General features: G+C 37.8%; 1 long non-coding RNA gene across 1 annotated transcript in view; it reads left to right on the forward strand.

Annotated features, from left to right (window-relative positions):
- The first annotated feature begins 6,665 nt into the window (after window positions 1–6,665).
- The window catches only part of LOC121140353, a 35,405-nt gene continuing 28,231 nt past the window's right edge, over window positions 6,666–13,839 (forward strand). The window contains exons 1-2 of the long non-coding RNA XR_005877142.1: window positions 6,666–7,485; window positions 8,528–8,645. This is a non-coding gene — a long non-coding RNA (uncharacterized LOC121140353). The remainder of the gene's footprint in view (window positions 7,486–8,527; window positions 8,646–13,839) is intronic.

The raw sequence follows: 13,839 nt of genomic DNA on the forward strand, positions 1-13,839 counted from the left end.
TCTACAGACGAGAAACTGGGAGAAAAGAAAATCACAGCACAATTTTGTCAGCAAACATTACTCAGAAATTCATTTATGGACTCATTTTTGAGCGCTTACTTTTCTCTTTTCACTGCTAGGTCCCATTCCCCTACACACACCATTAATTTAGAAATATAAATAAGGCTTCGGAAGCTGTTCTTAAATCATCAGAGAAAAACAGGAAATAATAAAGAAAATCAAAACTAAATCTGCTTATATAATGACAAAAGGCAAACCATGAATTAAGCGTGGTAGAACAGAAAACAAAACATGGCTTCCAATGCAAGTCACGTTCCAAGGCAAGCATTCTCACTTGTGTTTTGTAGTGAAGTATGTGGTTCTGTTTTTACTAGGTTGTCTCTGAACAAGAATGACCCAGAAAATTAATATTTGTCTGTGCCTGTGTTGTGGTAACACTTGCAGACTGTTTTTTGTTTATACAAAACACTGATTGTCCAATGTATTGGAGAATTCTCTAAGAAATATGGAAATAGAGAGAGTCCCACAATTCTGGAGCTACATTCTTTTTAGTTTGGTTAAATAAAGCATACAAGCAAGGATTGGTTAACTGAAGCAGAGGATAATCTATTGTCTGAAGCAAGAATGTGATGAAAGTAGGGTAGTGTTATATAGATCAAGTAAATGCATTGAAAATACTACCAGGAAGAACTAGATTCAAGGATATACATTTTGACTTGTGGAAAAGAGTATAAAAACTAATAACGTGGTCTTGAGTTTTATAAAAAATCATATCCATAGTGGTTATTCCTATGACTAAGATGTTTCAATATTACACTCTTAGATATGTCAGAGTTTATCATACACTATGTTGTGTAGTGTGCATTCTTCCTATCAGCCTGGTCCCAGAGACGCATCAGTCTCAAATGAATACTCAGGGCACTACACTAATTATGAAGCTGTTGGCTATTTGTTATGATTTCTTAATATCTAGCTCTGACTTAATTATTAAACCATAATTACTAATATGCATTTATAAGATCTTATCTTATCAAGAACACCAGACTTGCCTTCTCTCCTCCTGGGATCATATGGAGACTTTTGACTACATTTCCCAGAATCCTCCTCGACTCGTAGTCCCACTTATCTTGCTTCTCTATTGGCCAACAGTACTTTATTTATCAACCAATAGGACAAAACATACACAGAAGGACTTCCCCCATCAATGTTGTTGTCTAGAAAGCAGATGATCATAAGGAAAAGGGTTTTCTAAGTAGACTTTGACTGAACTCAGGTTAAAACCTCCCCTGAATGATCAGGCTTCTGAGATGAAAGAAGCTTCACCAAGAAAGAATGTTTTGGGCCAGAATATAAAGGGCTATGTGAACAATAGTACTGCCACATTGTGTGTCCATTGTTTCTTTTCTCAATTAATTTCTCCTGACTGCATTAGAGCATGATGGAGTCTGCTTTTCTTTAAGAAGTCTTTGAAAATCTCCCTAGAGAAGCCTGGATTCCCACCTGCTAAGATGACAGGGACCCACAAAGGCTGGGAGACAGGGCTTTTCTTTTCTTTCCTCCTCGACTTGCACTCTATATGCTCACAATTCTGGAGCAGAAGAAAAGACCCACACAAAAACTGTCTTCCTTCCTTCTCTCGTTCCTTTAGAATATCCTCCCACATAGGATATATTTACTTTAGTCAAGAATTTGTGGAAAAGGCAACTCTCACTCACTCCTCACTTAAGCCAGGAACTGTTTAGATTTTCAATACAATTAGGATTCTGCTGCAGTTTTGACTGTCTCTTGACAAAATTACTTCTAAATAAGCCTATTATTAAAACTAGTTTTTAAAACAATGGAAGTCAATATTGTCCATAGACATATTTTCTTTGGCGTAAGTGTTCATCTATACTAATGATTTGAGCATTTCCAAACAGAGCTCACACTTTGGATTTTACTGCAGTTCTTACTAATTTGTGTCAATCCCTGAATTGCTTCTACCACTGAATTTGTATACTGACCTTCTGAAGATATGAACTCTGGTTAAAATCTCAAGTGACTTTTATTCTATTTTATATTTAAATTCCTTTAAAATTAATTCAACATCTATTTTTACACATGTTTATGTGTGTATATTCATACATATGTATATATGTATGTGTCTCATTATGCTAGACAATGTTGATAAAATTTAAAACCTCACAAGTAAAACTAATGATAGCAATAATATTTCACAGTGCCTTACTGTGATGGCTAATCTTTGTTGTTAACTTGACAACATCTGGAATCAACTAAAACCAAGCAATTGAATGCACCTGTGTGGAATTTTCTTGAATGAGTCATTTGAGGTAAGAAAACCCATCCTAAATCTAGGCCACACCTCCTGGTGGTAACCTACACATAAAAGAACATGGAAAAACGAAGCTTTTGTTTTTTGGGTTTTTTTTTGTTTTTTGGTTTTTTTTTTGTCTGCTTGCCCCTACTCTCACTGACATCCTTTTGCTGAAGCATTCCTTCACTAGTATTAAAGCCTACTTCTTCAGAATTCCAATGCAGACTGAAAACCAGCAAATCTCTAGGAATTCCCTGGGACTTCAGCACCAAATTGAGACTGCTGAGACATTCAGTCTCATGGGCTAAACATTAAGGGATTCTTGACCTTTCAGTGGTGAGACAGACATTGTTGGACCACCAACTCCACAGCTAGTAAGTCACTCTAATTAATCCCATATGTGAGTATGTATGTATGTATGTATGTATGTATGTGTATATATGTGTATATGTATGAGTGTGTGTGTGTGTGTATACATCTTCAGTTTTGTTCCTTGAGAGAACTCTGACTAATACACTTACTGAACTGGTCATATAAACATTTGTACTTAACATCAAAACATAATTCATTGGGAGAACTGACTTGTGTTTAAGTTTCTCTTTTGACAGTTTTTCTTGCATTACTTTAGTCAATACATCTTTAATCTTTACAAATATGTTGAGATCACAGGATAAATAAATACTAGAGGCCATAGGAATGAGAAGAAGGAACAGTAAAACTAGATAAGAAACAGGTGTCCAACCTGAAGGAGCCTGTTGACCATGCCCACGCCCTAGAACTCAATGTAAAAGGCAGTCAAGACACCCTAGCAAATGCAGGTGGTCTGAAAATATATGAATTGATGAGGAACAGTAATGACTGTAAAAAAAAGGGGGGATTATCAGAGGTAAGAAGTTTTATGCGTGGCTTGTTTTAGAAAAAGAAGAAAGTGCTAGAGTAGGCAACAACCCCCCCCACAGGAATAGAGTAGAATCAAATAACGGTGAAAATGTTCACCTATACTAAATGTTGACATGACATTCAGCAAGGAAACAGAATTTGGTGCTATATTGTTAGTGACAACAGAGACAAAAATGGAAGGGGTAAATTGAGAGAAAAATTTAAAATGTAGAAAATATCTTAAAATCACAATATATAAAAGTGAGAAAGAATAATTCAATTTGTAACTCAATTGTGTTGTTTTGAGCTATGAATTTATAGATGACAATGTCATGTGGACATGTAGAAAGGTTGAGCACAGCTGCCAGGGCAGGAAGTCCTTGAGAACGAAAATAACTGGATTTGAGGGTTTCCTATGCCTAGGGGAATATGGATGAGTTCTCTAGGATAATAAAAGCATATTAATGAATGAAAGGGAGACCAACACTCACCCAAATTTTGTAGACAATTAAGGAGATAACCACATGACAAAATAACAAATGAATCATGTGTGACATGTCCATTTGGCAATAATACATAAGAGTAGATATATCCACCCAATCATGTATACATACATACATAAATAAATGTATATATATATACATATATATATATATATATATGAGCTTAATTGGCATTATCCTATGCAAAGGACGAGGTGACTCTCAATAGCTATAGGCTGCCAAATAAAAAGTCCAGTGCCAGGTATGAGAAAGCTTTATGTACTTAAGATTAAAAAAATCTTATCAAATTGTTTTTAGTGAGATTGTCATAATTTGATTTACACCCTAGCCAGAACCTTCCACTTTATATGGAGATTATGAAGACTTTTAAAAGGAAGTTAGGAGATGATAAGAGTGATTCAAACAAGCATCTGGTTTCTGTTATTATAGAAAAGGAAAAATGTGAAGCTGTTTGGGAAGTTGAGTTTACAGCATTTAGCAATTAGTTGTGGAAGGGGAAGGAGCAAAATAAAATAAATAATAATGAAAACTAAGAGGATTCAATAACTGAATGGATGTTGCCATTCACTGAGCTAGGAAATAGCTCAGAAAGAACAGGTTTATAATTATCACTGAATATCATAAATGTTCATTATTAAACATGGTGGACTGGGATTGTCTATTTCAATTAAGGACTTGGACACATAGGTATAAATTTTGATAGAACTGGGCCTGGGTTGTTAACTATGCTGATCTCCCAAATATGGAAAACTTAGGACACTATTTATTTTACAACTAGGAAATCCTGATTTGTACTAGATGGAGTATGAAATCTTTCCCAAATTGACATGTCTGTGGTCTCTGCAACCAGGCCAGCTGTAGCAGAATGAGAACACAGTTTCCCAGAATGAAGAAGATCTAAATTGTCCTCATTTTACAGATACTTATTTAAGTCAATATAGCTCAAGACTATACAGTCATTTCTAAAGCATCCCACGACTGGCAATTTGCATTTGCAAGAAGACTAAGATAGGGCTCATTTTATATCATGTTCATCTTTAAAAAGGCTCTGTTAATTTGCGGTACATTATCAGTATAAAATTATCAAGAAAGCTGCCATTTCAATAGGGCTAGTACTTGCCCATCTGGGCAGATCCATATCACAACAGTTCTCTAACAGACATATTTTGTTATAAAAATTTTTTAAAAATCCCAAATCTTATTTTACCTCTATAGAATTTTTTCAGTTCACTTTCTCTTTGATTTTTATCCCAAGTTTTTGAAAGCCTTCAAATTTTGACATCAATCCAATTGCTGAGCATAAAACCAAAAAATGCACATGGAAGGAACAATATTAACAATGTAAATATACATTTGTAAGGAAATCAAAGATAACATACATACATACTGAAGATATACAATGTTACATGTCTAACACTCTTCCTGAGGAAGGAATAAATCTTTCTACTTGTTCTAACTAAATCTGTATTTTAAAGATATAACTACCTCTCAGATGTTATTTAATTGCTGCTTCTCACTACTTAAGCTCTTAAAAGATTTCTTACATACCAATTACAAGGAACATACCTATAGACATCTTTTTTCTTCATATCTTAATTATAAAGGTCTTCTTTGAGCTAAAATATTTTCCCTGCTGAAGAATAATATGACATAATAAAAATAGTCCCAAATTTAATGGCTTAAGGCAGTAAGATTTCTATGAGCTTATAAGTCTCCAAGTCAGCAGATCAGGTTAAGATCTGATGAGCCGGCCTTACGAAGGCTAATATATATATCCAATAATTATCAAGCTATCATCAAGGTGGAGGCTATACTTATGACCTTTTCATTCAGAGGACCAGCCTAAGCCTTGTCTACCAGAAAAAGCTAAAGAGGAAGAAAAAGCATACACTACCATTAAGTACTTTTCCAAAACTCTACTTGACACAAGTTTTCTACCGAGGGAACAAAGCAAGTCCATGGGAAATTACTCAAGAGCCCAGTGGCTCAGAATCTGAACAGTGGGGTGACTCCTCCTCCTTAGCCACAGGTTATCAGCACACCCAGACTGTACCTTTTAAAGCATCTGTGTTTATTACTTGCTAGTGAACACTATTTTATCTGTTAATTGATGAACCTTTCACCTGTAGCTCCAAAATTAAACAGACATGGAAATCTCTGGAAACCTTCTGTTCTTGAAGCATTGACTGTTTATGTCCAAGCTAAAATATCAGAGGTAAAACACAGTAAATTGCACACTGGTCTTGATTGACTATCTGGCAAGTATAATTCAGCAACATAGTCATAGAAATTATAAATATTAGCTGGACTAATAGTATTAGTCATCATAACCTAGCTCTTGCTACCCATCTTTTTAAGAGTCTCTACTTCTCAGAAAATAAGAGTGTTCACCATCACATGACCACATCTGAAAATTGAAGTTTTAATTTGTAAAGGTTATAAGCCCTTCTCTCTCTCTCTCTCTCTCTCTCTCTCTCTCTCTCTCTCTCTCTCTCTCTCTCTCTCTCTCTCTCTCTCTCTCTCTCTCTCTCTCTCTCTCTCTCTCTCTCTCTCTCTCTCTCTCTCTCTCTCTCTCTCTCACACACACACACACACACACTTCAAGGATAACTGTTTTGGCTCTTAAGAAAACAGGCTACAAACGTCCCATTAAAACAGAATTCAAGAGTTTAATTGGGGTATGGGGGCGTGGGGACAGGGGGGGGTGGTTACTGAAAGAAAGTAAACAAACACTGTTAGATCTCTTTCTCTTGAAGAGCTCTTTCCAGAAGATGTTACAATAGTAGCCATTAACCGAAAGAGTATTTTCCTCTGAAATTTCTGTTTTGCTTTATTTTTCTAGATTCCAAGATACGCAAGCACTGGCACAGCACTCACTTGTCTCATTACGAACAAATACGCAAACAAAAGGAACACAATTTCAACAGCAAAGATTGCACACAAGTTCAGTCTTCCGGAAAATGCTCCAAAGTACTGCGGAATTTTCCACTTGCAGAAGCTTTGTTGCCATTTCTCCTGCCACATCTGCTCTTCATTTGAAGTTCTTCCCCCAACATGCAGGGAGCAAAGGGGACAAACTGTTGTTAAGAATTCTAGAAGCGTCTCCTCCCTTTGTAACCGAGTAGAAGCTATTTTACAAATCCAAAATGGGTTTCATTTTGAAAGAAGCTGTGTTCAGATTCTGAGCTGGATCCCTCTGCGGGCATCCATCCTCCTTGTGATGCGGGGCGGGCACTGGTAGCTGGGGTCTGATGTGGATGAGGCAGCATGCTGTTTATCTCGCTCTCACATCACTTCAGCCTGCTCTTACAGAGATTGCTGCAACAAGCTCCTTTAAGCTCCAGTTCCCATCCTCTTATTCTCCCTAACTCCAGCTATTACATAAACGTCGCAAAAAAAAAGCCCAAACTACAAGGGGCGGCGGGGGGTGTTAATTAGAGGCATGGACCATCATGGACAGCTTTCTATCAAGTCTGCCTTCTCTCTTTGTAAATACGGAATTTGCTTCTTGAGTTTCTGAAAAGAAGTCCCACCTGGATTTCTAGAATAAACCATGGCAGAGCCTTGGCAAGATAGAGGCAGAGGGTGGAGGGGGTTTTATTCTACTGGCACAGATGCTTTCAGCTTTAAAACAACCTCCTACTTCTTAATCCCTCCCCTCAGGTTCCTGCCAAGCTCTCTGGAAATCTGAGTTTTGGACACCCTCCAACACCACATCTCATCCATATGCCTGCCACCAAGGAAGACATTCCGCAGGCTCTTTCCTTCACTCCACGAATGATTCATGTGGTAAGATCTTAAACATTAGCTTACTGAACGAGGGACCTACTGGCTTGAAGTTATCTGACGTCAATGCACTGTTTTAGGGGTATGTATCTACCGCTGATTGCTTAGCCAGAAAGTACGATAGCATTCATCTTACCCAACAGCATCCCTTCTTTTTACTCATACTTCTGAGATAAAAATCCAAAGTCTTGTGCATACAAGGGAGACAGTCTAGACCTGAGCTACACCCTCAGATCCCTGTACTCCTTTCAGAGAGTCTTTTCTGAGACCCACTTCTATTAACAATACCTTAGCTGGTTTCAAGAAGGGAGAATTGATCTTTTGCTAGCTATAGTGTAACATTTACACCAGGAAAAGTAAATGGAATGTTAATCCCATTATTTTTCTCCAAGTGAAATAAGGCATATTAAAATTTTCTTTTACTGACCACAGCAAGATTATATCCCAAAACGCCCAAAGAAATGTTTGGTAATTAAAATAAGTGGAAATAGCTAAGTCACAGAGTACAGCTGACCCTTCACATCCATGGGGTTCATATGGGCATGCTCAACCAGCTGCAGACTGAAAATATTCAGGAACAAAAATGATCTGTTTTCAGAATATGCAGACTTTTACCCTTGTCATCATTCCCTGATCAAAGCAATTCTAAAACTGTGTACAGGGTCTCCTTATTACAAGTAAGATGGAGATAATTTAAAAGATGTTGGGAGGGTATGGGAAGTTTTAGATAAGTGACTTGGGCATCTGCAGGTTCAGGTACATGGGAGAAGTCCCAGAGATAGACCATATTCAGACTGAGGGACAAGGTCATCTCTAGTACACCAGAACACAGCTCCTACTTAGCTACTCAGCAGTGTTTTGCTTTGTTTTAGTGAGTGTGTGTATGTGTAGTGGATATGCATATACCTGCTTGTGTGTGTGTGTTCATGAATGTGTGTGTGTGATCATATTCATGTATGCACGTGCAAGTGGAGGCCAGATGTTGTCATCAAATTTCTTCTTCTACTGCTCTCCACCTTACTTATTATTTGTTTGTTTTGAACAGAGTCTCTAGCCCAACCTGGAGACAACTGACTCAGTGAGACTGGCTGGCTAGGGAGTTGCCTCTCTCCACCTTTCCAGGACTGAGGATACAGATGTGTTCTTTCCTGCTGAGCTTGTAGGTGGGTGCTCAATCACTACCACAGCCCTCAAGCTTCTGTAGTAAGCACTAAATGCACCAGGCATTCCTCCAAGTCCCCCCTCCCCACTGCTGAGGAGTAACTGGAGTCACCATAGCTTACAGAAACTCCGTAGATGCTGTAATGTCCTCTTGTTGTGGTTTTTGCTTTGGGTTTCTGTTTTGTCATTTTAGCTTTGTTTTATTTTGAGATAGAGTTTCATGCAGTCCAGACCAGCCTTGAATTTCCTATGTAGCTCAAGCTGACCTCACTCTAGTAACTCCTGCCTGTGCCTCCTTGGTACTTGCATAATAAGCTTTTATTCTTATGTGAAATATCTTACCTCTAAACATTAGCCATTATTTAGGACAAATATAAACCCTCTCTAAAGCAAATGTAGCTGTAAACAAGATTTGTCGTACAGTTTCAAATTTATAACCTTTGACCAACTTTATCTAAAAGTATTATAAATACTTTGACAAGAAATGAAATGAAGAAAACGCAAGTTAAACTCTGCTATCAAGAAAATTGTTTTATTTTACATAACAGAAAAAGAGTGGGAGAGCCTACAGAAAGAGGGTTATTAGTCAAAAATCTTGGTTCAACCAACCCTGAACTGTGAAACCTGAGAACATTACTTGAATTCTCTCAACTTCTGTTTGCGAAATGATGGAAGTACTGTTTCCTTCCTGTGGTTGTTGTAAGAAGGCAACATGCAGTTTAAATCATTTGCTTTGTTTTGTAGTTCCTAGTACAAGACAAGTATGTGCTGTTCATTCATCACACTATTATGTGTGTGGATGTGCACTTCAGATCTTACAGCCAGCAGAAACCTTAGATAAGGCTGTCCTGTGATACAAGCATTTTCTTTCAGTCCAGTTGAACCTGCTCAAGTCATATGTCTACAACTACACCAATAAACAGGCATCAGGAGAGCACAATCAGGTGATGCTGAATTCATACATGGAACTAGGGACTCATTCGTCTTAGCTTCCTTGATTGGAAGCTATACAAAATAGAGGTCCTTGTAGGATTATTAAAATAGGAAATAGAAGCTGGTTTGTCTGTTACAGACTTCTGCATGATAAACTATGTGGATTTTTAAGTGAGCAAGTAATTTTTATCTTTCTTCAATGAACACATAATCTATGCATTTTGCAGGCCTCTGTGCTTTTCCTTAATAGAACTAATTATGCATAAATATTATCAAATAATTCTTATTAACTAATTACAAATTACTCATATAAAGAGTGATTCAATTTGCATCAAGTTAAGAGATTTTTAAAGTCAAATAATACATGCATAACACAAAGTATTATCTATTTAGCTGCCAACAGTTATTGTTCACTGTTCTGAATAAACCTGGTAGTTTTTCCAAATTTAAGGGAGCATCATTTACTCCACATGGCTTAGGTTGCTCCTCTGCTGTCAGAGAGTATACTCTCTCCTTTCTGAAATGTTTTCCTCGGTCCAAAGACTTCCCCTTCATAGCTTGGAACATGCTCAAAGATCAGAACATAGCATTCATTGACTTAGTGTGCTGTCAGAGTCCACCTAGTGGAGCCAGGAGCTCTCCATTCAAATCCTTCCTGTTTCCTCTGACCCACTCATTACTTCTGTGGCCTACTGAGTGTGAACCAGACCTAGGGTCTCATTTCTTATATGTAAAACAGTTAATTGGAGAATTTTTTGCAAGATTGTTTTCATGACAAGGGCATAAGAACTAAAATTGCACCCATTGCATAAGAAGGACTTGGCACATATAAACTAATATTATTAGTCTTTTGAAAACATACCTTACTTTGATCCAGTAAGATTCACCTGATTGATTACTTTAAAGTGTTTAAAGTACCTCTTCATCTTGTCATACATTTTGATGCTAAATTAGTAGGAATCCAGATTATCTACTCTTTTTAGTGTCCTCCATAGTAACAGGGCATTTTCTGTATTGTAACAGTTACTGCACAAACACTGTCGTATTAAGCTATTGAGAAGGCAGCTATTCAATTGTTTTAAGTAGGATAAAAATGTTCATTAGGACATTTTCACACACACATATCATGGTGCCTTCTTCATATCCCTCCACAATTTGCTCTCCCCTGTCCCTTTCTCTCTCATCTGACTTACCCCTTCCTTCTCCCAAAGAGTCCTCTGTGCTTTCATGTCATGCACATTTTGTGTGTGTCCTAAAATGTCTGAATTTCCTTCCCTCCCTCCCTTAGGCCTACATTTATTTCATTTAAATGTTCAATATGTACTGAGGCTTATAAAAAGCATTAAAAACTTATCCATGATGAAATATACCTTTAAAAGCAATCACTTTTCCAATTAAGAAGTGTTATCCAAAGCCTCCAGAAGACCCAAGAGGAGATGCTAGTTTCAAATGAGTGACATGACTTGTCCCAGATCCTATAGAGGTGGGGACCTGTGTGCTCTTATCCTCTTGGGAAGGCTGCAATACTCAAATGCACTTCCTCTCTGAGTTCTCATCCTGTTACCAAAGGATTCCCTCTACTCCCACCATGGAGCATGGAAATGACAGGTTCTCAAAAGAAAGTAATAATTATTATTGTCGTTTCAGCAAGAAATTTCCTACATTTCTACAAAGAATACTTGTTACAAGGTTGCTTCCTGCATAGCAAAGATAGGGGCTCATCTCTACCAGCTTCCTGCATAGCAAAGATAGGGGCTCATCTCTACCAGCATATAGGGACCAGCAGAACAAGGGTGACTCCCCTAAGTACTGGCTCTGTCCTGGTACTGTTGCTTGATCATCACAAATCAGATTTTGACAATGGGGTGGCTGAGACATTGCTTCTCTCTTAAGCCTTCAGCCAAGGGGATGTTGGAACAGTCAAACACCTGTTCCCAACTCCTCTTAGAGTCCACCTAAGCTCCAGGCACTTTTTATAATTGATATGCCCAGTATGGGTATCTTTTCAGAAATTCTCCACTTGAAGAAAACATTGTCTCTAATCTCTAATGTGTGGGTGTAGGGGTCCTGCCCCTAAGCATACCAGGAAGGGGAGGGGAAATTGGATGCAGTACATGTTCTATTGTTTTTGCTGAGCTGTAAATAAGAAATCAAAACAACACCCAGTTTCTTCTTTATTGTCCTGTTTAAGACTGCAGTAAAATTTCTCTTTTATTTGCTGGATCTCATGAAGGTGGTGATGAAATCGGTCTTTACCCAACTTTGAGTAGTCACAAAACTATGAAACTTTTATCTACTATTGCAAAGGTTGTGAGTGTCCCAAGACTCTCTAGTGAGAATAAGTAAATAATCCATGTAAGAGCAGGAAGCTCCAATCTCTGTGTTTCTCAGGCCTTGATATTACATAAGACCCACCTGCAAAGCTTGTGGAAGTGCTCATTCCTCATCCCATCCCAAAATCCTGATTTGGATCTGAGGCAGGGCCAACTCCATCTTGAGAATTCTATGTAGGGTTGGGCTTAGGGGAGGCCATCTGGTTGGAAGAGGAAGCTGGGAGGTTTGCCATGAGGCTGTGTTTGCAAAGCAAGCACACTCATTTTAACTTAGTGTGTATGTGACAGATCAGTATCAATATTAAAGTTTCCTAAATTTTCACTCACACTTTAGATAAGAGTGATTCAATTGGCTATATTAAAATGAATTTCTTTATTTGGGATGGGGCAGTTGATGGGGATCAGTGTGACTTCTGCTATAAGAATTATTATTGAATGGACTCCAGGCATCTGTCTTTCAGCTATCTCAGAGTAAGGGCTGGTTCATTCATTAATTCATTGAAGGAAATATTTGTTGAGCTGTGAATATGCACCAGGCAATGATCTAGGTGTATTTTTCAGACACAATAATAGTAACAATCAATAATAGTAAAACCAGGTAAACAAGCCTTCCCAGACAGGTTATAGTGAGTCAATGAATAATAAAAATGATGTGTGTAAGGAAATGATGTGTTATGTTAAACTTGTTGGTAATTTTGAGAAACATTCTTTAATGAGACGCCTCTCCGACACACACTGAGATTCTTACTAGGGCAGCTCCTAGGGAGGCCAACTTACTAGCGCTAGATGTGCCTCTCCAGACTTACAAAAGTGACAAATGCCAAGCTTGTGTGGGTTTGGAGGGGGAGATGTGTATATGTGCATGCAAGTTTACACTTAAACACCTTATGGACTATTATCAAAACTTGCATGGGCGCCTTTAGATTTTTCCATGGAGTATCCTATACAAAATGTACTGCTGCCTTTCCAAGGAGTTAAACCTTTTGAAATCCATGAAGGGACAAGTCATTGTGAAATGAAGCCATTTCATAAATAAACATTTATAAAGTCAACAGACCCATATACACAAATCACCGAAACTATAAAAGATGGCCCAGTGACTCCCTTTTTCCCATATAGGGACTTAAGGTATTCACTTAGAAAGCTAAGGAGCAATGAAATGACTTTATACTAATTCCCTTAATTTAATCATACAAAATGTCAGGACAATGTCATTTAAAGCCCTTTAATGATTTTTAAACAAATGGTCCCTGTAGCAGGAAAATAGTTGAACTAACATTGCTAACATCAATTTAATTTCTTTAGAATTGAATTATTAAATGAGCCCAACCTATCACATTTACTTTTCAAACTGTGCCAGGAAATACCTGAGGACCTCTCAGAGAAGTCTAATAGGATCCTTCACCCTGTCCATCAGTTCAGGAGAACTGTAATAATGTTTGAATTTAATAAATTCTACTTGATACATAGGGAAGGAACCATTATCACTATGTATGTCTCTCTACAGCCTTCCTTTGTGAAGATTCCAAGCCCAATTTATCAACACCAGAAACTTACTTAGCATGGCTGCAAATTCTATATATATTTTTTCCAATGTTAATGTGAGTCATCATAGCATATCTCCTTAACCATATGTGCTAGAGCGAAGGACAGACAGTTATTTTAATATTCCTGGCCTAGAATCCTTCCCACAACAAACACATTTGATGCTCATACATGGTCCCTTTCTTGCCGACACTCACGCCTGTCAAAATGGCATGGTGCCTACTCAGCATATGGACTGCTAGCTTTTCTCACTGGGGCACAGTTGCCAAAGAAAGATGGGTTAAGCTGGGCACTCTGCATAGTGAAGCAGGTGACAGCTCTGCTGCTCCCCATCATGTGGCTGTAAATCCTCTAAGCACTTACCACTCCATACCCTGTATTTCAT

The sequence above is a fragment of the Mesocricetus auratus genome, unplaced genomic scaffold, assembly GCF_017639785.1.
Source record: "Mesocricetus auratus isolate SY011 unplaced genomic scaffold, BCM_Maur_2.0 Super-Scaffold_100004, whole genome shotgun sequence".
Classification (NCBI taxonomy): domain Eukaryota; kingdom Metazoa; phylum Chordata; class Mammalia; order Rodentia; family Cricetidae; genus Mesocricetus; species Mesocricetus auratus.